The 25112-nt window shown below is 38.1% G+C and overlaps 2 pseudogenes; both read left to right on the top strand.

Moving 5' to 3' along the window:
* Window positions 1-25112, top strand: part of LOC118982579 (protein FAM161A-like) — a 198776-nt pseudogene that overhangs the window by 127506 nt on the left and 46158 nt on the right.
* LOC118982596 (uncharacterized) lies at window positions 659-771 on the top strand (annotated as a pseudogene).

The raw sequence follows: 25112 nt of genomic DNA, 5'->3' as shown, positions 1-25112 counted from the left end.
GGCAAATGTCAATCAGCCAGGTCATTTTGTCAACTTGGTTGTTTACTGCCTCTTCCAAGAAGGAAGTTCCCTGGTGGGTGAACATATACAAAGATCTCTGACTTTGTGTCCACTTCCATATTTTAATATTTTGACCTCCTTGATTATAATTTTCTCTTTTTTCCTCCAAGATTTTTACCTGGAGGTCTACATATCTTCAAAGCTCCAACCATTTCTCTTTCCCCACAAATTGTTCCCCTAATACCATCTTTCTAGACTATACCTAAGTCCTTAGTACAACTGCCATCCATGTGCATCTTGTGCCCACAGGCCAACCTGGTCCATCTGTGACATTAAGCTCAGGCTCTTTACTCCTGTGTCTATTGGTCATAGGAGATTCTCCACAGGGCCACAGGCACAAACTGAAGAAGGGGCTCTGGTCCAACCATGGTAGATAACATCTGGGCTACCTATTCGTGTAGCTTGCTTATGACCCAACAGAGTTTGTACCTCCTTCTTTGTGTTAGGAGGGGCAAGGGACACTAATTTGTCTTTCATTTCAAAGGGGATAACCTGGCATGACCCCTTACCACAGATCTTCAAACATTTTTCAGATATGAAATGTCCCTGAAACTTAGCAAAACTAAACTCCTAGTAGATAATATAAAAGAAAAAATCTGTGCTCGCTTCGGCAGCACATATACAGAGAAGATACAGAGAATGATACAGAGAAGATTAGCATGGCCCCTGCGCAAGGATGACACACAAATTTGTGAAGAGTTCCATGTTTTAAAAAAAAGAAAGAAAAGAAAAATCTATGTGATCTTAGATATGACAATGACTTTTTAGACAAAACACTGAAAATACAAGCATGGAAGAACTGATAAGTTGAACTTCATTAAAAATTAAAATTTTCCACTCTGCAAAAGACAATGTCAAGAGAATTAGAAGACAAGCCACAGACTGGGAGTAAATATTTGCAAAATACACAATTTATTAAGAACTGTTATTCAAAGCATATGTAGACCTCTTAAACTTCAACAGTAAGAAGCTAATGACCTGAAAAACAATTGGAATGAGCTAACACTCTCCACACTCTCCACACTCTCCACTCTCATTCCTTTGGAATGAGTTAACTCTCCAAAAGTTAACTCAAATGGATCATGAACCTAAATGTAAAATGCAAAATTATAACACTACTTCTAGAAAAATATGTAGGAGAAAACCTACATAATCACCTTGAATATTGTAATGCCTTTTTAGATCAACACAAAAGATATAATTCATATAAGAAATAATCAATAAGTTGAACTTTATTAAAATTGAAAACTTCTGTGAAAAACAATATCAAGAGAATGAAAACACAAGGTGCAGATTAGGAGAAATTATTTGCAAAAGGTATGTCTGATAAAAACTATAATCTAAAATATACAAAGTACTGAAACTCATCAATAAGAAAACAACTTGACCTAAAAAAATGGGCCAAACACATTAAGAGACACCTCACCAAAAAAAGATAGCAAAAAGCATAAGATATTATATATATATGTCATAAGAAAAATTCAAAGTAAAATAATGAGATATTACTATGAACTTATTAGAATGGCTGAATTTCAGAACACTGACAACGCCAAATGCTAACGGAGTCATGAGCAGTGGGAAGTCCCATTCACTGCTGGTGGGAATGCAAAATGGTACAACCACTTTGGAAGACAGTTTGGCGGCTTCTTACAAAACTACACATACTTTCTCACATGCTTCAGCAATCATGTTCCAGAGTATTTACCAAAAAGAGTTGAAAACATATCTTCACACCCACACCTGCACACAGATATTTACAGCAGCTTCATTCACAGTTGTCAAAGCTTAAAAGTAACCAAGGTGTCCTTCAGTGGGTGAATGGATAAATGAACTGTGGTACATTCAGACCATTCAATATGTAATTCAGTCCTAAAAAATAAAATCAAAGAAGCTATTAAGCCATGAAAAAACATGGAGGATACTTAAGTGCTTATCACTAAGTGAAAGAAGCTGACCTGAAAATGTTACATACTGTATGGTCACAACTATATGACATTCTGGAAGAAAAAAAAACATGAAAACAATAAAAGGACCAGTGGTTGCTGGTGAAAGTGGGCAGGGATTAGGGAAGGGGAGGATGGGTAGGTGGAGCACAAAGGATATCTAGATCAGTGAAACTATCCTTTATAATAGTATATTCCTGACTCTCACTATTTCCTTAAAAGTGAACCAAAACAGAGAGGAATACTGTTGACCACCAATCATTATCTGAAAATAAAATGGGTAGGCATTGAAGTAGAACTTACTTGTATTTTTTTCCTGAGGTATAATTGACATACATTACATTAGTTTCAGGTATACAACATCATTGATATTTATATATATTATGAAATGATAACCATAATAATTCTTCTTCACAATTATCACCATGCATAGTTACAGAATATTTTTTGTGATGAGAATTTTTAAATCTATTCTCTTAGCAACTTTCAAACATGCATATAGTATCAACTAGTCACTATGTGGTACATGACACCCTCAGCACTTGTTTTATAACTCAAAGTTTATACATTTTGACCCCCTTCACCTATCTTACCCACCCCCACCTCCACCTCTGGCAACCACTTATCTGATCTCATATCTATGAGCTTGTTTTTTTTAATTTCACATATAAGTGAAATCATACAGTATTTGTAAACATTATTTCTCTCTGACTTATTCCACCTGACATAATGCCCTCAAGATCCATCTGTGTTGTCACAAATGGTAAGATTTCAATCTTTTTATGGCTAAGTAATATTCCATTTCACATATGTATCACTTTTTCTCTATCCACTCATCCACTAATAGACACAGGTGTTTTTCAGGTCTTTGATAGTGTATATAATACTGCAATAAACATGGCATTCAGATAGTTTTTTCAAGTTAGTGGGGTTTTTTTTCAATGACTACCCAGAATTGAAACTGCTGGATCATGTGGTATTTCTATTTTTAATTTTTGTAGGAAACTACCTATTGTTTTTAATAGTGGCTGTGCCAGTCAGTTCACATCCCCACAAACTACACAATGGTTCCCTTTTCTCCACATTCTCACCAACACTGCTTATTTTTTGTCTTCTTCATAACAGCTGTTCTAATAGGTGTGAGGTGGTATCTCATTGTGGTCTTGTTTTATACCTATAAGACCCCTAGGTCTGTGGCATGTTCCTGATAATTAGTGATGTTGGACATCACTAATGTGATATTGTCTATTCATTTACCTGTTGTCTATCTTTATGGCTACTATGGAAAAACATCTATTTAGGTCCTCTGAAAATTTTTAGTAAGAGTTTTTTCTATTGAGCTATATGAACTCTTCATATATTTTAGATATTAAGCCCTTATCAGATATATGATTCGTGAATATTTTCCCCATTCACTAGTAGGTTGCATTTTTATTTTGTTGATTATTTCCTTTGCTGAGCAGAAGTTTTTTTAGGTTGATGTTGTAACCACTTAACTTATTTTTGCTTTGGCTGCTTATGCTTTTGCTGTCAAGTCCAAAAAAATATTTATCCCTAACACTGATGTCAAGGAGCTTATTGCCTATGTTTCCTTGTGACAGTGTTATGGTTTCAGGTCTGATATTCAAGTCTTTAATCCATTTTGTGTTAGTTTGTTGTAAGATGTAAGACCGTGGTCAAATTTCATTCTTTTGCATGTGGTTGTCCACTTTTCCCAGCACTGTATGGTCTCTTTATTGAAGAGAATGTCTTTTCCCCACTATATATATTGCTGGCTCTTTTGTCACAAATTAATTGAGAATATGTGTGTGAGTTTATTTCTGGATCCTCTTTTCCACTGATCTATGTGTCTATTTTTATTCCAATCTCAGTACGCCATAGACCTATGGGTCTTGTGGTTTCTGGTCTTTAAGCCAGATACTTGGGGGGCCTGTCTCTCAAAGCTGGGTGCCTGATGTGGGGTATGAATTCCTCACTCCTTAGAAAAGCTCTGGGTTTTGAGTTCCCTCCCAGTTGTGAATTACCATTCCGTGGGGTTTGTGGTGAAAGGCGTCTCAGCCTTTCCTGCCCACTTTGGTGTGTTTTCTCTCTCATTTGCCCAATGTGAAGAGGTTACTCTGCCAGTTTTTAGTTTTTCTTCAGCAGACATTGTTCCATATGCAGCTGTAGATTGAATGTGTCTGTGAGAGGAGTGAGTTCAGGATCTTTCTATGTCACCACCTTGAACTGGAACCAGAATTTACATACTAATCTGTTCCCTGATGCAATGGGCACTCCATTTCTGCTAATCCCACTATATCCTTCCCAACATGGATCTCAAGACAATGTTTAACTTAGAAAATCTCAACTGTGAGAGGGGTTTTCAGTGAAGAGACAGAAAGTCATCAGGACTTCTCCCTCACGTGCAAGAGATGATTCTCACTCAGCATGCCAGCAGTACCACATCCCTGCACCTGCTGGCACACACCTGGCTCTCCAGACCATGCTGCTGACATTATACAATCTCTAACTGGTCATTTGATAAAAAGATTGTGTTAGCTCCTTTCTTGCTTTCTCTCCAAACATAGAAGTTGGCATTAACTTTGTAGCAAGTTTTTACATTTTTCTCATAAATAATATAATTTATATTCGGTTTTGCCATGGTAAATGTGACTCTAGCTACTTGCAAGTTTGGGACTCGTCACTACCTGTGGCAACAAAATTCATACATTCCACACTGCAAATCACCAATTTGTATTTGTGTTAAATCCCTTCTACCTGGTTTATGTAATTATGCAAGGATTCCAAAGCTTTATTCCTTTATTTGACAAAAGTTTATGACACCAATCAGAAAACAAGCAACAAATGGAACTCTGCACAATACCCCATTTCTAGGTATTTCTCATGCATCCTATTTACATTTTTATTTTTTCCTTGTGTAAAACAGCAACATCTAGAGATTTACTCACTCAAACCATATATGTTCCTATTCAGTACTGAGGATAAGATTTATTTACTATTTAAGTTTACAAGTTATTAACCATAGGGTTTATTTTACTATTTTTAACACTACTTTTTAATGCCTTAATGAACAACTTTCGTGGACTATTACAAAACTTTCACGTAATAGTAAAACAATATAATTGCAACTGTAACTAATAAAAATGATCATATTACATATATTACGTGAAAGTATTAGGCAAGATAAAGTGACCAGTACAATCTTTATGGTAAATGGGCATCTTCAAAATGAAATGATTAAACTATTACAAAAATTCTAAGGAAAACCCAATTCTCACATTTTAAATATGGGAAATACATGTGACTAAAATTATATAATCACCTTTTGCTCTAAAACTACCAAATTTCCCACAGAACTTATGATATATAAATCACAGCCAGGAACCTCAGCAGTATCAAGACCACACTTTGAGCAACACAATTTCAGCCCACAGAGGAGGACATGATTATAAAAAAACATTACAGTGTCTATATAAAAGAATCTCTACTGTTGAATTTAAAAAAGACTGTTCAGTAGTGACAGTATTTCTGTGACAGTATTTTTGAATTTCTATGATTCAAAAATTTGCATTCATCTGAAAAACACAAACTCAGACTTCATGCCATGCCAGACAGTGGGGTTGGAGGTGAATGAATAACATTACGACCTAGTAAAACAACAAATACAGAAATCAGTGGTTTGGCTGAATATATTTCTGTGGAAATTATGGTTTGAAAATTGGATCTTATATTGAGACCAAACCAAGTAAAGATTATTTAGTGTTTATGCTTATAGGACTCAAAAATCTTCAGAACTTTCAAAGATAATGTGGAGATTTCTAGTAAAAATTCTCTGTGGCTTATACATCTACGTATCTCTGCTCTTCTGGCATACCTCACAAGTAATAGTGAAGGTATCTATTGAGGCAGCCTGGTGAAGTTTTGGACAAGTCTAGTTTTCAGGAAATAAAATCATATATCCATGTCACCCAGTATAATTATAAAGGTGTTTTTATACAGAGATATATATCATAATCTACTTCCAATCACACCTCAACACACCAAGTGCAATGCTGGATACATCTGTTCTATTTTCTAGGTGGCAATCCTGAAATATTTAAAAACAATGATGACATCTGCCTTTAATCTTTCTATCTGCTGACTTGTCATAGTTTCCAAATCTTTCTCAACTAGTCCTGTCCTCTAAATACATTCTAGTCTGTCAGTACCCCACTAAGTCATTATATCAGAAGTAAGCCCCAGATCCAGGTGTGGTTTTAGCAATACTTAGTAAAGTGGAAGCACCATTTGCCTTTTTTCTGGACAAAAACAATCTTCCCACTAATCCACTGAAGACTTCATTGCTCTGGGGCAGCTACATCATATTGATGACTCTCACTGAGTTCTCAGCTATTGAGTAACTGTAAACTTTTCTACATATGAAGCTATAAGCCACATCTTTGCCATCCTAAACTTACACAGTGGTGTTTTGGACATACGTGTTTTTCCTTCTGCATTAATGGAGAATACAGATTTCCTCCTTAAGTGTAATGCTAGTAATTTCATTCCAATCATCTATCCTTGCAAGTTTTGTCAGGATCCTGATTCCAGCGTTGACTGAAGTCATGCCGAATTTCATGTCTTCTACAGATTTGGTAAAAGACCCCTTCTTTTATACTATACACTTCACTAATAAAAAAATAATGAACATGATATATGAAATATGCCACAGTGATGTTATGAAGTGTATATGTATGTGTGTGTATGTATGTGTGTATGTATATATATATATAATTGTAATGTGGTGCAGCCAGGACCATCCCCAAGAGGGGTTTATAATGGGGTCCAGAACTCAGGGTGTGTGGGAAATATAAAAATATAGAATATTCCCCCACAAGTCTGAACTGGGGGATGGGACACAGGGGGCAGAGCTATTAAGAGTTATTTTGCATATAAACATTTTGCCAAGTTCAGACCTGATGTGCAAAAATGGTTATTTTACATATCTATAACAGCTGGCCTGTTTCGCAGATATGGTAAGTAGCTGTGGCCCTGCTTTGAGCCCAGGAGATGGAAGTGACTTTGACCCATTATGTAATTGGGAGGCTGTTCCCCTTACAGCACCTGTGTGAGAGCTTGGAGATAATTCACTCCACCCATGGGGTCACACCTGCCCTGACTAATTATGGCAGCCCAGAAAGGCTGGAAAAATAGAGGAGTGCTAGCAGATGTAGTTGATTGTGAAAGGAGTCAAGATGGGTGTGCAGAGGAAGACTCTCATTGGGATTTAAACCCAGGCACCATAGATATGTGGGTGGGAACCAGAGTTTTGGGGGCAAGGAGGGGGCACACTATCTTTGGTAACAGTATTCAGCACCCCCCACAGGTCCATTGTGTAACATAATGACTATCACCATGCTAAGGAAATTAGAGGTTATTTTGCAGTGTATAAAAATGTTTAATCGGCCCTGGCTGGTGTAGCTCAGTGGATTGAGCACAGGCCTGCGAAACACAGGATCGCGGTTCGATTCCTAGTCAGGGCACTAGCCTGGTTGCAGGTCGCTTCCCTGCAGACCAACTCCCAGCAGGGATGCATGAAAGGTAACCATACATTGATGTTTCTCTTCCTCTCTCCTTCCCCTCTAAAGATAAATAAATAAAATCTTTCAAAAATGTTTAATCATTATTTGGCATACCTGAAACTAATATGATGTTATATGTCAATTTTATCTCAATTAAAAAAATAGAGACATGTAGGTTAAAAAAAAACTCTTCCTCCTAGGTAACAATTTACCAGAGCAGCAATTCAGTAGATACCAATGTGCCTCACTATCCCATCATCCAGTTAGTCGTTTCTGGTCCCAAGAGAGATATTGAGAGATGCTGTCAGAGTCTTGCAAAGTCCAGCTGCTCTGAGTCTACTACATTTTCTGACCCAGTGAACTGGTAACATTGGTGAAAATATGGTTTCCTAGATTGTAAAAAGACAAAGTTCTTCACTAAGACAAAAAAAAGAGCTTGAGTAAGACTTGGGAGTATCTGAAAAGTATAATTTAGAAGCTAAGCTTATTTCATTGAAATACTACAAAGAGATTTAGGAATCCAGTTAAAGAATTCATTAAACCTGTGGTTTGTCTAGCAAGCCATGACCTGAGGGGATATGGACACAGCTGGCTTTTCTTTCACTTAAAAGAAGCAATTGGCCTGAGTTTGGAGGTTTTATATGAAACAAAGCAGAGAGCTTATCAGTCTGAAAAACTGCTTTATATTCCTCTCAGGTAGACATGAGAGTGGTCTTCAAGCTATAATGAAGAGAGTGCCCTTTCTCTTGAATGGCTCACATTCATGTCACCCAATCTAACCTTTAGTTGACTCTACAATAGCCCCTACATTTGTACATCAAAACTCAACCTAACCTTTGGCACATGTCTCCAAGTTTAAAATGTTTACCCATGGAGAGTGATCTTCATTAGACAGAAGGAATACCATAGGGAGGAGCTGGCACACTTTTTTCCCCAGTAGCCAAGATGTACACAGAATGAGAGCTTTAAGAAGTTGCTAGGATTCATAAGCTCACATTACAAGCAGATGACAAATTTAGGGAAGCAGGCAGGTTGGGACACTAGAGAATGAAAGTCCCATCTAAACAGGACAGCAGTTACCCAGTTGCAACCAACTAGTGCTACATAAGATCACAGGTTCAGAATTTTTAAGTCTTCTGATAATTTTTAAGAGAAGTGAGAAATCTGTGATTTTATATACCTGGTACCCTTGAGCACCTAGAAGTTTAGCAGACGCAGCATCAGAGAAAAGAAACAGGCAGCTGGTTGCTGAAGGATTTGCTGTAGGTGAGGGGAAACTAAATTCCCACATTGCTGACCTGGCTATTCACTAACTCTCCAGGCTACGAGGAAGCACAAACTCTGCTACTACCGCAGCATGTGCAATAGCAGTGTCCTCATGCTGTGTACCCAGAAAACATAATAAAATACTCAAAGGAGACCCACACCACTGGAAAATGGTTGGCACTCCTCTCCCATTAACCTGATAATAGAGAAGATCTCTAAGATGCCAGGCTTTCTTGCTTCCCTTGTTCGTGAAGCAATGGACAGAGGACACTTTCTACTTCAAAGGCCAGAGTGTGGCCACCTCCCCCATGAAGTGAAGTTTGAGAATGAACTTAGAGGTTCAATACCCTAACCCTTTGCATCAAAAAAAGTTTTTTTAAGGAATATCAATAAATATAATTGTCTTAAAGTACATCTTTCAATTAATCAATTTGTGTTAGGTCCTGAAGTAGGCTCTAGGGACATAATTATTGTAATTTGTGTTCTACTAAAGGAAGTCTCTGAAGCAAGGGTTAATGTTTAAGCAATTTATTTAGATGACGAGTGAGGGAGTGAGAGGAAAAGGTAGCCAATAAAAACAAGAGGGCACTACCGTGGGTGACTGGGAGTTAGACCCAGGGAGCTTTCAAGAAACCTGCACCCAGGAGTTCCACAGCCTGAGGGGTGAGGGAGCCGAGGTAACCATACACTAATATTGTTATTTTGGGTGGGGGAGGTTTTAATTTCCTTGCATGAGTAAAGTGACTTTCTTCAGCTTAAAAATTAAAATCCAGGCAAAGAGGTGGAGGTCAGCTGGTGTGCCTTGAAGGAGTATCCGAAACACGGATGGAGTACCAGCACTGTTCCATTCTTGAATCAGTTCAAGTCCTGCCTTCCAAGCTTATAGGTTAACAAGGAGATGTTAGGAGAAAGCACAACAAAATATGAATAATGACACATATGCACATGTATTAGGAAATTAAATTTTCTGAGTGATCTTTTGAGAATCAGCATTCAGTATTCATTTAAAAATTATCAGGCTGAAAGCACAACTAGTATTGAGTATTAATTAAGCAATTTACTCAGTCCTAGCCTTCTCCTCTAAAATAGTAAATTCATAGTGTTTTCTTTTCCTCCTATTATTAATATTTTTTATTCCTCACTAGTTTCTAATTGTTTCACTTTGCTGTATTTTCTGTGTCATTTAAATCCATAAATCCTATTCTAAAACAAAGAGAGAAAAAGAGATTACAAAAGAGAGCAAATAAGGGAAAGGAGTAAAAGGAAGGAAAATGAGATAATAGAAAGAATAAAGCACATGTCTTTTTGTTTCATGCAGTGGCCCTTTGAGAAGCAAAGTGGGTTTGATAAAATTTGCCTTTTCTTTCCACTTATACTATGTGTGGTTTCCTGAATTGGTAAGATTTTAGAAGATTCTTCTTGCAGGAAAATATTCATTCTCCTTTAGAGAGATCCTATTAAATAAGTAAATAAAAAGTAGATGGCCATGTTAGAAGAGTTGATGAAAAAGTTCATACTGGGCAGAAAGGATTTAGAAAAGTCTATGAAGCTGATCAAATGAACAAGTATCTTAGATCATTTATCTCAAATGTTGTGGTTAGAAGTATTATATAAAAATAAAAGTGCTTTGAGGAGTGTTGAAAATGGTCTCATGAACCCAGAAGGTATGATGATTGAAATAATAACAGACTTGAAAGAAGCACTATGTACTCTTCCCAGAATTGTTTTGATATATTAGGAGATCTGTGAGGGGTTTTAATGGGATATGAAGTTTTAATGGGATATGAAGTTTTCATTTGGAGGACATTGGCAGGATTGATTCAAAACATTAAAAAATGTGCCTATTTGTCAACAACGGTGTAACTTTTACAGACATGTATGGAGCTGTCAGTGAAGACAGACACTAGTGATTACAAAGAGAGACAGAACTGTAGAGTGAATAGAGGATGCCAGTTCAGTAAAGACTTGGGTTCAAATCCAGCACTACTGCCTACCACTAGTTGGTTGACTTTGGGCAAGTCATTTAACTTTTCTAAGCCTTGTTTCCTAATGTTTAATATGAGCTAAAACAACACCTAGAATTAGTACGTATTGGTAGTACAGGATGGCTACCATAATCAAATGAGATGAAAGCTATGGAAATATTATCATTAATAGCTGTTAACATATTTCCACACTGTCAAATTAATTTCAAAGGTGTGTTTTTTAAGGTCCTAACATAGTTGCTATCAGACAATTTAGGAAGATCTTGAATTATAATCTATATTTTATGCTCTTCTTGTCACAATTCTATGTCTATTGAAACTATACTGTTTTTTCCTGTCAGCTGCACAAAATAAACAATTGTTTGTGCTTCTGTGTTCACCATATACAAGGTGTGTGAGACCCTAACTGTACCTCAAACAAGATGCCTGGCATGGCAGAGCCTTATAAATACCCAAAGTCTCTGTGATTGCATGTGCTTACACGTGCCAGGAAAATACATCACTGACTATATATAGGCCTCATTCAAAAGCCATCTATTTGGTTAATATCTGTCGAGTTATACATATACTCCAGGGCCAAGCCACTTCAGTTTGAACTCATCATATATTTCATGAGTATTAATAACTAAGGTTTTTATGAGCTCATTGGCTTCCTACTCAACTTTAAAAACATATCCATAACCCTCCTTCTATAATCTTTGTATGATTTGAGTCAATTGTGAAGATTTATGGACTACTTTACTTTGAAAACTAATGTGGGACCAGAAAGGCAGGAAATTTTCCACACAATTCTGATTATATAAAATAAGATAGCAAGGGGGAGAGAAAAACTCTAAATCTGTTTATTCATCACTGGCTAGTAAAATTTTAATAACGGATTTGCTGAAGTGAACCCAACTGTCGGGTGCCAGATCAGCTCTGTTGCTACACTGTCTAGGCAGCCAGCTCTGCCAAGTCCTCTGTTATCTTTGGCACCAGGTGAAGTATTCTTACATTGGTACACTGGATATAAGCTAGAAATAGAAAGCAAATAGACCCACTTGATAATTGCATCAAAATGAATGATGATCTTCAAACATCTAATTGGACAGAGACTTTATAAGAACACATTAACCAAAATGAGTCTCAATGCATATGTGAAGATAGTATTTGTGTCAATAGTGGCTAATTCAGTCTATCCATAAGATTGCCATTATAGACCACAAACATAGTTAGTTACTTTATTAGAGTCCATGAAATGTTCTTCTTTTGCCCAAGTATGATTAGAGAGTTATACCAAAAATGGATGAGAACAGGACACTTGCCAAACTCCAGTGGGGAGAAAAAATTCCCTAAGAATTATATTTCTTTAGAACATGACAAAAATCCAACAGTGATATAATAGTACTCATATGTGTATCTTGTACAGATGCCTTAAGAGTTAAAATCGTATGTTCTTCACCAATAACTTCCATAGAAAGGTCAAACCTCTTCTGATTATTAACTATTCATGATGCTTGTGAAAAAAAGGTACAGGAACTAATTAAGGAGGTTTTATTTATTTTTAAGTGATTTTTGCATAGCAATTAGATTCTAATGGTTGTTTTTCTAATGATTTATCAGTGGAGTCACTAGAACTTACAAGAAATGGAGTGTTAGTTGAAAACTTGCAGCAGAAGCAGCCCATGTCAGAGGAGAAGTCTCTCTGTGCCAGTGTAGAGAAGAGAATGACCCAGGTGCAAATGGCCTATTCAGAGTTCATTGATTTGAATGTGGTATTTGGCACACAATCCTATATTCTTATTCAAGTGTTTGGATCAAGATGTAACTTTTTAAAAAATATATTTTATTGATTATGCCATTATAGTTGTCCCATTTCCCCTCCTTCATTCCCCTCCACCCTGCACACCCCTCCCCACACATTGCTCATGCTCATAGTTCATGACCATGTGTCATAAGTTCTTTAGTTTCTACATTTCCCACACTACTCTTGCCCTCCCCCTGTCTATTTTCTCCCCACCATCCAGGCAACTTATTCTCTGTACCTTCTCCCCCTTTCTCCTCTCCACCCACCCATTGCTAACCTTCCATGTGATCTCCATTTCTGTGGCTCTGCTCCTGTTTTAGGTGTTCACTTAGTTTGTTTTTGTTTTAGGTGTGGTTGTTAATAACTGTGAGTTTGCTGTCCTTTCACTGAAGATGTCATTTCTTGGAAGCCTCCTAGGCGAGCATGTCTTTGTCAACCTAATTCCTCCTAATCTCTAGCCCACTTCCTTCAGACAATGGGATGTCTTTCCTCTCAGTGCACCTCAAAGCTCAGTCCATACTTAATTCTTAGACCCAAAGATTAAGTTAAAAGCAAATGTAACATAGACCCTTGGGCCTAAATGACCTAATTTACCTCTCTACCATTCAAATTCCCTAGGAAATAGTTCATAACTGCACTACTTCACAATCCTCCTAGAAAATCAAAAAGGACCAAGGGAACACATGAATCTCTCATTTGGCTTCAGCTGTCCAGGTCTGTCCCTGCCAAACCTACATTTTCACTGAGTGGTGAATATTCACAGTTTCCCCTTTCCTCAGTTGTGTTAGGCCAGACAGCTGTCTAGGTCTAGTTATTAGTAGATAAAAGAAGGCTAGCTTACATTGCCAACCTAGACAAAGAAGTCCTCACAAGGCAGTATATCCTGACTTCATGAGACATGGAGAACCAGGATGAGGAAAAAACAGGACTGAGAATTAATTAGAGAAATATATTAGTTTTCCTGTTTCACCTCACTCTTGATTTTACGCTCACTTTCTATAAGGTGTACTTTTGCTTATATACTTTCATTCATTTTCACAGCCACATATCAAAATTGCTACTTCTAGGATAACTGAAAGATACTCTTTGGGAAGAGCCTATTTTCATACATAATGTGAACAACAGCTAATATTATTTGAGAACTAACCATGTGCAGGCACTGTACAGCATTGTTTTTTCAAGCTTAATTGAGAAATAATTGATACATGACAACACATAAGTTTAAGGTATACACATGATGATTTGATATATGTATATATTGTGAAAGGATTACCACAATAATGTTAGTTAACACATCTATCAGCTCACATAGCAACCATTTGTGTGTGTGGTGAGAACTTTTAAGATCTACTCTCTTATCACCTTTTAAGGACACAACACAGTGTTGTTAACTATAGTCACCATGCTGTATATCATTCATCTTATAACTGGAAATTTGTACCATTTGACCATCTTCACCCATTTCTCCCACCCTCTGACTCTGCCTCTGGCAACAAATAATCTGCTATCTGCTTCTATGGGTTTGGCTATTTTTTTAGGTTCCACATATAAGTGAGATCATGCAACATTTGTCTCTATCTACCTACCTAATTTCCCATAGTATAATACCCTCAAGGTTCATTCATGTTGTCACAAATGGCAAGATTTCCCTATTTCATGGCTGAATAATATTCTATTACATATGTATGCATATATATAAATAAAATGTTTTCTTTATTAAGTCATATTTTAATAGACATGTTGCTTTTATATCTTGGCTATTGTAAATTATGCTGCAGTGAACGTGAGGGTACAGATATTTCTTAAAGATAATGCTTTTCTTTACTTTGGACATATACCTAGAAATGGAGTTGTTAGGTTATAAGGTAGTTCTATTTTCTGAGGAACCTCCATCCTGTTTTCCATAGTGGCTATAACAAGCTGCCAGCACTTATTTGTTGGTTTATTGATAGCACTACTAACAGATGTGATATCTCAGTGTGATATTAATTTGCAATTTCTTGATAATTACTGACATTGACCATCTTTTCATACATGTATTGGCCATCTGCATGTCTTCTTTAGAGAAATGTCTATTAGGGGCCTTTGCCCATTTTTTAATCTGATTAGATTTTTCCAGTGTTGTGTTGTGTAAGTTTTTTATACATTTTGAATATTAATCCTTTATCATATGTGTTATTTGAGAGTATTTTCTCCCATTCTGTAGTCTTTTATTTGTTGTTATATTTCCCTTACTGTGCAAAATTTTTCAGTTTGATATAGTCCCATTTTTTTCTTTTTCTTTTTTTCCTGACTGAGGAGACATACCCAAAAGTATACTGCTAAGAGCTATGTGAAAAAGTTTACTGCCATCCTGGCTAGTGTAGCTCAGTGGATTGAGCATGGGCCTGTGAAGCAAAGTGTCACCAGTTCAATTCCCAGTCAGGACACATGCCTGGGTTGCAGGCCAGGTCCCAGTGGGGGACACACGAGAGGCAACCACACATTGATATTTCTCTCCCACTCTTTCTCCTTCCCATCCCCTCTCTCTAAAAATAAGTAAAATATTTTTTAAAAGTTTACTGCCTATTTTCTTCTGAGAGCTTTATGGTTTCAAGTCTTACATTCAAATGTTGAGTTTATTTTTGTATATGGTATAAAAAATGGTCCAATTTTATTTTGCATTTTTTGTCCATTCTCCTCAGCACCACTTATTAAGGAGACTGTCCTTACTTCACTATAAAGTCCTGCCTCCTTTGTCATAGATTAATTTATTATACAAGCAAGGATATATTTCCAGGCTCTCTATTCGATACCATTGAACTACATATCTTATTTTGTTATTGTAGCTTCACACTATAATTTGATATTGGGAGCATACTTCCCACTTTGTTCTTTCTCACAGTTTCTTTGGCATCATGTTCTCTCCACACCAAACTTCTTCAGAAGGATTATTCTGAATTAATCTAGTTCTCTATTTAAGGTCAGCTATTGGAGCCTTCTTAATTTCCTTCAGTAATGTTGTGTTTACCTGATTCTTCATGATAGTTGCATGTTTGAATAAGCAATCTCTTCTTCCTAGCATTAAGTTTCTTTATGATGGGAAAGACCACTAGTGAGCTCAGCTTGGAGTACTGTATGAATCTGCTGTAGCATCCATAAGTAGGCAGAGCTTCATATCACAGTCTTTGGTTGGGTTATGCCACTGCTCTGAGGTTGAGGGCATATGATGGTGCTACTGTCTGGGTTCCATATTGAAGCTGGGCCACTGGGCAAACTCTCTGATGGGTGAGGGTCCTGGCTGTACTCTACAGTCAGGTAGGGCTCCTAGTTGGACTCTGCATTTATCTGTGGTTGGACAAGTTTGCAGACTGGGTTTCCTGGCAGGATGGTGCCTCTGGCTGAACTCCATGTTCAGACAGGGTCACAAGCAGGTCTTCATGGTCAGACAAGATGTACTCTGTGATAAGACAGAGCCATAGGCTCTGTCCCAGAGTTGGGCAGGGCCACAGACTAGGCTTTGCAATGAGGTAGGCTGCTATCCATGCTCTGCTCTTGGGCAAGGTCCCTGGCCAGGCTCTCAGATTAGGTAGGGCCTCCAGCTATGTCCCATAGTTGGGTGGGGCTAGGGACTGTGCTCCACAATTGGGCAGGGTCACTGTTCAGACTCCTTGGTCAGGTGAGACTGCAAGCTATGCTCCATGATTGAGTGGGATCGCTGGCTGGGCTCCTTGCCTGGTGAGGCTGTAGGCTGTGTTCAGCAATTGAGTAAGGTTGGCCTCTACTCCTGGGTGGTATGATAAGCTGAGCTCTGAGGCTGCCCTTGGTTACACCTTAGTTTCTTTGGTTATGTGGGGCTGGAGGCTGAACTTAACAGTTGGACAGGGTTGGTGGCATGGACCCCTGCCCTAGCAAGAAAGATGAGCTCCACAGATGCCCAGGCTCTCTGGACAGGCTTTCTTGCCACACAGAATTGGAGGTTATATTTTGAAGTTGGGCAGGACCATAAGATGGGCTCCACAGTTGATACAGGCCATTGACTGGGTTCCCAAATCAGGCACAACTGCCAACCAAGCTCCCTGGATAGATTGATTGGCAACTCAGCTCTGCAGCTAAGAGCCACTGCCTGAGAATTCTACTTGGGAGCACCTGCAAACAGAATGGGTCCACCAGGACATGGTTATTGGTTGCTGGGGGAGTGAGATGTCCACTTCAGGCTCTCTTTTCTCACTAGAGAAACTGTGGGGGCCAGTGGTCAGGGAGGGAGATGTCAGTGCAGCACTGCACCAGCCTATAGAAGGAGTGATGTGATCAAAGTGAGATTGTTCCTCTTACCCAACTAATTCAGTCCTTCTCAGTGTCTGAATGCCAGGGGGTGTTTCAATCTCACTCTCAGGTAACTGGATTTTCACAAGGGTGCCTTCTCTAAACATAGTCATTAGTTTGTCTTTTGCGGGACAGAGTAGGTAGAATCTGAAGTAGGGAACAAACTATGTCACCATCTTCATGTCATCACTTTCCTGCAATATATTTTTAAATGCACTTCTCACTTAATAATCACAACAACTTTATGAAATATGTTCTCTTACCATCCCCACTTTACAGAGCAAAAATTGAGGCTTTTAAATGATCATGCAGCTGGCTAGTGAGATAGAACATTTATAAGTTAGGGCCATCTGACCCCAAGGCCCATCAGTTCTCTAACATGACTGTGGTCTTGCTGCTGCAATTATCAATGAAAAGCATTAAGGGAATGCAATAAAGGACAGAGTCTATACCTAAATTTTAACATTTATTGACTGCTGACTTAGGTAATATTAAAAACTAACATTACCAGAAAAGTAAAATATATTAATATTCAGACAGGGAATATCATATGTCTTCTTGGTTGAGAAGAGAGACATCTGGTTATCATCCTCAAGGTAATAGTTTGATGAATGATTAAATCCAGAACAAAAATCACAAGAGCCTTCACTAAGCAGTGAAACCATTCATACTTCCTGACTCCACTTAGCCCTCAAGAATCACAGCACATTCTTTTTCTGGTTTTCTGAGGATCTCTGAACCTTTTTGAGTGAAAAATTAAATCATCAAAAGCAGAAATTTCAGCATCATCTGATTAGTCACCAATTTATTCATGGAGTGCATTATACAAAACACTGAAGATAAAATATTATTAAAATGAGACCCTGCTACACAAAATTTTCAGTGGTGTTGGCAAGCTAGAAGAATAAAAGAAACATTTGCCTTGTGTGTGATAACTGTGCAAAGAATAGTAGGAACAAGAGAATCGATTGATGACTTGTGAGTGAAGTGTAACACATGCAGTAAGCCATGTGGTATGCATCACTGTTTTTATTTCTATTCCATCTAAGTAAACACGTAATAATAATAACCATATGGATTTCTTTTTATTTTATTTTATTTTAATTGTTGTTCATGTACAATTTTCTTTCACTCCCATCCCAGTCCACCCCTGCAGCCCTCCCCACCTCCCTTCCATTTCCATCCTCCTAGTTTTTGTCCATGTGTCCTTTATACTTGTTCCTATAAACCCTTCCCCTTTTCCCCAGAAATTCCTCCCCTCTCCCCTCTGATCACTGTCAACCTGTTCTTCATTTAGTGTCTTTTGCTTGTTTGTTTGTTTTGTTGTTTAGGTTTCTGTTGGGTTTCTTAACACAAAAAGGGACATGTCATCTTATATCAAATGCTTTTCTTCAGAAAATTATTTCCTGTCATATTGGTCCCATGACATGAGTAGCTTCAGTCTGTATTGTGTAACTGTGTCCTGTGGATGACAGAAGCCTACCTACCAGAACATCACTAACACAGATTTCCCCTTCAATGGAACTCACTTAAGTGAGGCTCTGTAATGGAAGAATTTCTACACCTGAGTTCAAGACCTCCACCCTTCCTTACAAGGGGGACAAGTGCTCATCTCCTATTCACCACTCTTGAACCAGTTTTCCAAATCATCACTGTTGCCATGTTTCTTTGCCGTGCTGGGTATCAATAGATTGTCTTCATTCCAGTTGATATCCTGAGTGGGGCACACAAATGTCAAGCACATACCCATCCCTATGACTTTTTCCTGCTCCTCCCTCCCTTCGTTGGTCAGCTCCCGTTCTCTCTATCCAGCCTTCATGTGCTTGACATTTAAAGCCTTTTCTACTGACTTCAACTCCCTTACTGTCTCTCCCAAACATAACACTTTGGGCTCTACTAGAAAATTACATGCTTGATTGCATCAATTATTTTATTATTCTCCAATAATTTCCTGTGTACATGTCCATATGGCACCTTTATAACAGCAAGAATGATGGGAGGCACCTAATTTATTATCCAAACTGAGAGTGAAAAGGGAGTGTTAATAATTACTCTGATATTTCAGACAAAGACAGGAAATGTTCCAGGCAAACCACAGCTGATTCTCACCCTATATTATTTGCATCTGCCACAGTCCCTAGTGTAGAGCTCACATGGTCAATAGTTATTTATTAATTGCTCAAATTCTCTCTAAAAGACAAACAGAAATTTATCTACAGATTTTAGAGTAAATTTCTTTTGGTTGCTTAGTTTTATCACAAGGTTGCTGTCAGTTTTGTATAAGCACAGAAAACCAAAGGGAAGGAATTATGAAAGACAATGCATATTCAAAAAGTGTAAGTTTATAAAGCAGGTGATGTAGTACTATTGATTACTTTTTAGTAGAGGGCAACTTGGTCAGCTTGTGTATAAAAATATGTGTTTAAAATGGCAGCAGATAAACTTGGAAAGTTGGATAATGGATTCAAGGAGACATTGGGCAACTTCTATTATGATAATCTAAAAATGACAAGGGTCTGAGTTTGATCAGTGAAGATGAGAGATGATACAGATTTCATAGATTTTTAAACTTACTGCTTAGGTATCAAAAGAGAAAGAATCAATATGACTAAGTTTTTGGACTTTAAGGAAAGTCAATGGACATATTCAGAAAATAAAACTTGTAAATTGTGCTGCTATGGATCAAAAAACTATGGTACATGTACACAATGGAATTTTATGCTGCAGAAAGAAAGAAGGAGCTCCTACCTTTTGCAATAGCATGGATGGAACTGGAAAGCATTATGCTGAGTGAAATAAGACAGGTGTTGAAGGACAAATACCATATGACCTCACCTTTAACAGGAAGCTAAACAACAAAACAAACAAGCAAGCAAAATATAACCAAAGACACTGAAATAGAGAACAGGCTGACAGTGACCAGAGGGGAGAGGGGAGGGAATTTCAGGGGAAATAGGGGAGGGATTTAGAGGAACATATATAAAGGATACATGGACAACAACTGAGAAGGGTGGAAATGGGAGGGAGGGGGAGCATGGGGGTGGGATGGGATGGGAGTAATAGACAGAAAACTGTACTTGAAAAATAATTAAATTTAAAAAGTGGAAAAAAAGAAAAGAAAACTTGTCTCACAGAAATAATGAGCATAATGCAGAAGATGTGGGTATCTATAACCTCTGTGGACAGTCTTCTTAACAAGCTCACTGGCCAGTCCCTACTGTGTATGGATGGGCCTACAGACCCCTATTCCTGAAATCAAGTTTAGGAATAACATCCAGTCCTCTCAAAAACACTGGGAGCAGGAATGTGGATCTAGTACCAGGTATTTCCTAACACCATCCACTGGTAGGCATGGTTCTTCTGGAGTGGGAAAAGCATATTTCATTTCATGATCAAGGCTCATTTCGTGGTTAACTTTGCTTATTCAAGTTAAGCAGCAATCTGTTCCCTTTTTTTACATATGACTATTGCAGAATTGGTGATGTGATCTGTGATGTTTAGTTGTCATTCTTTTCTAATGTCTTTAATATAAAGAATTTATATATAACAGAATGCTTTTAAATACATAAGGTCTACTATAGTGGCTGACCCTAAATGAATGAATTACTATTCAGTCCCTTAAAGAGCAACTTAGTATATATCTTAGCTGACTATTGTCAATACAACCCAGCAATGTCTTCCAGTAAGCATCCAAAATTCAATCTGAATTTAGTTGGAATTTTCTGCTTGTGGTATAATTCTAGGTGACCTGACTTCACATTTTAGAATCTTCCAGCTTTTATAAACTGATTCTATAGAATAACTTTTAAATATTAATGGATATTCCAAATATTGCTTTGCAAAAATGCATATTGACCTCATTTCCTCTTCCCCCCATTGAAAAAGGGACAGCATAGATATGCCTGGGCATTTGTGAGCAGAGTCACAATCTCTTCACAATATTCATTCCAAGTCACTTCATCCTGTTGAAATCTGTGACCACTGGGAAGAAAAGAAACCCATCTATCCCTTAAAGTGACCCAGGACAAACACCTCGCAGCAGAAGGGGAAATGGTTACATTTCAAGAAAAACCTGACTCTGGTTCAGCAAAAAAGAAGTATTAGCTCACTAACTTCTGCTATGCAGAAGCTATTCTTCCAATATGACTGGAGTTAAGCATGACCATTGTGGGCTGATGAAGTACATAATTAATACGTATAGTTACTTCAGGAGTTCTCGGGAGATCCTTCTGCCCAAAAATAATTTCCATCCCTCGCTTAGTCTGTAATGCCTCTAAGAGTATGAAGTTTCTTATAACATAACTAACAACAGTGTTTTAAATGTGTATAACTCTATAAACGATTACCTAAAAATGCACATTAATACGCAGACAGTTTATACAATACTCTTCTAGAGAGTAGATTTAATAAAGAGAGAAAAGGGATGCTTTCCTATCTAAAGGGCACCCTTATTTCAATACTCAGCTAGAAGTCTAGATTTTGTGTACAACCTACTTCTGAAGAATTATGGCTCATATGTCTACCCCCATCATGTATTTTCTACTGCTATCGTGTGTTTATCTTATCCTCTCTGTAAGAATATAAACTCTGAATGTTTGATAGGATATTAACATTTTTCTATTCCCCTTGGCACTAGTTCAAATGTCTTTTTTAAATTTTTTATTTATTTGTCTTTAGAAGGGAAGGGAAGGAGAGAGGGAGAGAAATATCAATGTTTGGTTGCTTCTCCTGTGTCCCCTGCTGGGAACTTGCCCCTGCTAGGAACTTGCCCATGCTGGGAACTGGCCTGCAACCCAGGCATGTGCCCTCACTGGGAATCGAATGGCGATCTTTTGGTTTGCAGGCCTCTGCTCAATCCACTGAGCTACACCAGCCAGGGCTCAATGTCTTATAGATCGATTTAATGTCCAATAATACTAACTAACATTTATAACGTTTTAACTGTCTGTCCAGCAGAGTGCTAGTTTTGTGGTTTCACTTACATATTATTATCAGTAATAAGCTTATAAAGTAGGACTATTTTTACTTTCATTTTAAGATACTGAGACTCAGGGCAGAGATGAGACTTGTTCAAGTCATGCAGCCAGCAAGCAACACAGTCAGAATTCAAGATCAGACACGCTGATTCCCAAATCCACATGTGTAAGGACAACACTGTGCCACCTCTCACAGTATTTGTCGAACCACAGGAAAGAGCACAAAAGCACTGGGCTCTTATGGTCACAGAGGGTGTAAGAAGGCAGCTGATTGTGATGAAAACTGGATCATTTCACACTAAAGTTCTGTTAAGAGTTGGCCCTGTTCAGTGGCGTGGACCCAAAGACTTCCCATCAGGGCTTCTTGTATAGGATGAGGACAGGGAGGCCATCACATGCCAGGTGTCATAAAGAAAGAAATCTTGATGCAGTACTTCTGAATGAGCAACTTCTTAAAGAAGGAAGAAAAATTGGCCCCAGAAGAAAAATTCGTCCTAGAAGGAAAAGCCAGTCCAGGTGGTCTTTTTGGATCTGGACAAAATAAAAGAATACTCACTCATCTAAATTATTTTTGTTTTCATTTTTGAACCACACCACATACATTTTCTCATACAAGCAGCTAATGTTCTGCCCATCCACAGACACAGAACCTGTAATACTTTGAAAACTCAGTCAATGAGATAAATCCCCAGCAACTCCTCAGGGACAAAAGAGGAAATGAGGAGGCAGAGGGGAACTCTGCTAGAAAGCTTTTTGGATCATTTGCTAACATATTCATGTGGGCCATGAATTTGCTAGCATATTCATGTGAGCCAGGAGTTCCTCAAGGAACTCCCCTTAATCAAGTGGACCTGCCATATTTGCTTACAGAGATCCCGGATATACTGGTACAATGCAACTGCTGAGAACACCATAAAATATAGTTATACTTTCAAAAATATAACTAAGAAATAGTATTATATAACCTGATTCTGGAAGAAAGATTAGTCTCTCTGCTGATGGAAAGTCCTTCTACCTTTATCCTTATCCTGTTTCTTTACTGCCCTCTCACCTTCTAATATACAAAATCTAACTTGTATAATGCAGAAGTCATTTTCTAGACTCCCCTGATAAAGAGCAGTCTCCTGTGGTTAAATCCCTATTGTTTGATGGTTGTTTTTAGTCTGAATCAAATGATGGCAAGTTAGGTAATCAGTTTCCATCACCAAACATAACAAACAAAAGGTTGGGGATTTTCCCAGTAGTTCTCAAGTTTGCCCTTTCCTCTTCTCCTTAGTGTGCACTCATGTTTTGCATTATTGATAGGAAAATCATTCAAAAGAAGAAAGGCTTATTTTATTTAATAGTACACTGTGGAGCCAATTCTTAGTTTTTGCCTCCAGAATAATGAGCAAATCTGAACCATGGCCTAAATCTAGTCAGACCAAAAAAAGCCACAAGGTAAACAACTTATCGGAAAGGGAGGTGTTGTTGCCTCAAATAAATGTTTCTTTGGAGAGCAGTAACACCAAATTTTTTTTGAAATAGAGATATGAAGAGAGACATTTGTCAAACCAAAGTAGGTGAATAATCATGTATTTATTTTTAGTTAAAAGAGAAAAAAATCTATAAAAATATTTGAACTTCACCAGGTAAGGCTCACATAGTCAAAGAGCATACTTGGAACTAGAATATCAGATTGTCTGTACTGTAGTAACACTTTACAGGCATCCACACTGTTGCTGGTTCTGGTGGCACCAGAAGGGAAGTAAGGCTCACTTGACCTAGTACCACCCTTGCCTGAGATATTCTGAAAACAGGAACCATTTATTCTAAATCTTCCCCATTTCTACTAGACCCCCAACCCACTTGGTGTCCCAAGAGAAAAGCAGCTAGTCAATGGTAGAGCTAGGATTCAAACCCACTGTGACTGCAGAGCTCACCAACTTGGCAAACCATGTCTCAATTTCTTCAACTGTTAAACAAAAATGATAATGATAATTTATTAGCTCTCTAAATGGATTATTATAAGGCTTAAATTACTTAAAATGCAAGAAACACTTTGAATGATGCCAGACATATTGCAAGTGTTCGATGAATACCAACTGCTAGTCTCGTCCCAGTACCAAAGTAAGAAAACAGAATGCCTTATTGCAGTCCCAGGTCATATATAGGATACAGGATGAATCTCATTACCTGCAAGACTTTAAACAAATGTAGGGTAAAAGTTCCATCCTGCCAACTTCTGCCGCAATGCCAAATACACTAGACCAATGGAAGAATGACCACAGGTGCCAGCAAGAGACAGACAACAGTGTAATACTTATATGTCTCCCTAAGAGTCAACCTCTAGAAATGTTACTCAGTTACGTGATTTCAAATTTGACCAATCCATAGACATGCTCTGTTCCAAGAGAATAAAAGAAGAGAGTTGGGGAGGAGGAGCTGTGAGCTTCCATTAGGCAACACACTCCTTCTTGTGACCAACTATGGGTTTACCATTCACACATCATCCAAGCAAGAAAGTATAGATCAAAGAGTCTTCAGTTCCTCACTCTCCCTCACTTTTTACTTCAACTGATCCATCTACTTCCTGAGCACTTGACTGGTCATCCTGAAAACAATCTCTATTCTCCAATACAACCTCTCGAGTGAGAGCAGTTAATATGTTTCTGGCAAAACATGCCACAATACATTATAGTTCCTCCCATCAAGAGACAGAGTCTGTCTCTCCACTCTGGAACACCATGTGAATCACAAATAACCTAGATAATTGTTCTGAAAAATAGGAAGTTGCACAAGTAACAGAGTTCCAGGCCTAGGTCTCAGGAGGCTGTGCAGCCTCTCCCTCATTGCTCTTAGAACCTCATGCCCACCACGTAAAGAACCCCAGGCTGCCCTGCTGTTCATGAAGGTTGCACAGCCCAGTCACCCTGGTGCTGACTGACAGCTGTCCTATCACCCCAGACGCTTCAGCTGTCATACCATCTGTCAGGTAGCCACAGCTGAACTAGGGACAGCTGAACTAGCCCAGACAAAATACATTGACAAACTGACCCACAGAACACAGAACAAAATCAATAGTTGTTGGGTTTTTTTTTTAGACTGTATTTATTTATTTATTTATTTATTTATTTATTTTATATTTATTTAATTATTTTTCACATACAGTTTTCTGTGTATTACTTCCATCTCAACCCACCCCCCGTGCCCCTGCCTCCCTCCCATTTCCACCCTTCTCAGTTGTTGTC

Source organism: Sturnira hondurensis, unplaced genomic scaffold (assembly GCF_014824575.4).
Source record: "Sturnira hondurensis isolate 20B ecotype Veracruz unplaced genomic scaffold, ASM1482457v3 Scaffold0025406, whole genome shotgun sequence".
Lineage (NCBI taxonomy): Eukaryota > Metazoa > Chordata > Mammalia > Chiroptera > Phyllostomidae > Sturnira > Sturnira hondurensis.
Note: the sequence above shows the minus strand (reverse complement) of the source record. Positions and strands in the feature narration are given on the sequence as shown.